Here is a 1,535-nt window from a genome sequence, read left to right on the forward strand (position 1 = left end):
GAAAATAACCCACTCCAAGAGGCAAGAAAGAGAGTGTTCCAAAACCACTTTGGAATCAACGGAGGTTCTTAACCAAAGAACATTCAGACCATTACTACAAAATAATGGGTCTAAGATCAGTGATCCCGGAAGTCAAGTTCGATCTGAAAGAAGATGAATATCCGGAGATCCAAGAGCAGATTCGAAACAAGAACTGGGAAGTCCTAGCTAATCTTGAAACGAAAGTGGGAAGGAATAAGGTTCAGGAATTCTATGCTAATCTGTGGCAAACAGACAGGCAGAGAATATCTGGAACTGCCCTCTATGACTATAGGACTGCGGTCAGAGGAAAGATTGCTCATATCCACCCTGACAAAATCAGGGAGATCTTTAAGCTACCTCAGCAGAAAGATGACCCAGACTCTTTCAATAGGAGAATGATGAGAACAAACAAGGGTTTGGATAAGATTCTAGAGGATATATGCATCCCTAAAGCCAGATGGACTACCAGCACGAAGGGTGTCCCAAATCAACTCAAGAGAGAAGATCTCAAACCAGTCGCCAGAGGATGGCTGGACTTCATTGGGCGTTCTGTATTGCCCACCAGTAACCGTTCTGAAGTCAATGTTAAAAGAGCAGTGATGATCCATTGCATTATGTTGGGAAAAGAAGTAGAAGTTCATCAACTGATTCCATCTGAATTCTACATACTTGCTACAAGAACTCCAAGGATGCCAGGTTGGCTTATCCAAGCCTAATATCTATGCTCTGCAAAGATGCTGGAGTAAAGATGGGAATAACAGAGTATATCTCAGTGGAGCAGCCAATCACTAAAATCACAATGGAAAAACAACAAGTGCAGGATGATCCCATCAAGAGGAGGGCCCAAGAATTCCTACCAGAACTCCCTTAATTTGAATGCTGGGAACATCTTGAAGCATCTGTTACTAAGTTGCAAGAAGCTATGGACCAATTAAAAGAAGAACAGCAAAATCAAAACAGCATACTCTGCAAACTGCTCAGGGAACAAGAAGAGCAAGGGCATGACTTCAAAGAACTGAAGCGTCAGAAACTATCTCTTGAAAGGCCAAGCACGCCACAGACTAAAGAGGCATCCACTTCCCAACTTCAAGGTTGTTGAGTTCTGATCTTAACCTTAACCCTGTGATAACTTTTTTTTTATTTGAGTTTCACCTTAGGAGTCATATAGTAATAATTAGTATCTATATTTTTTATTTTATCTCCAATTAAGCTATAATTTATTTCTCTCATCATCATTAAACATGAATAAAATAGAAGATTTTCTTTAGAATAAGGAGTCAATAATTTTCGAGTTTTTAATAAGAAAAATTCTAATTATTTACATGTGGTGGCAATGCTTTTTGTCTTCTGAATGAATGCTTGAACAGTGCATATGTCTTTTGAATTTGATTTTTTAGAATGTTAAATATGTTGGCTCTTGAAAGAATGATGAACATGAGACATGTTATTGGTAATCTGAAAAATCATAAAAATGATTCTTGAAGCAAGAAAAAGCAGTGAATACAAAGCTTACA

Source organism: Arachis hypogaea, chromosome 14 (genome assembly GCF_003086295.3).
Source record: "Arachis hypogaea cultivar Tifrunner chromosome 14, arahy.Tifrunner.gnm2.J5K5, whole genome shotgun sequence".
Lineage (NCBI taxonomy): Eukaryota > Viridiplantae > Streptophyta > Magnoliopsida > Fabales > Fabaceae > Arachis > Arachis hypogaea.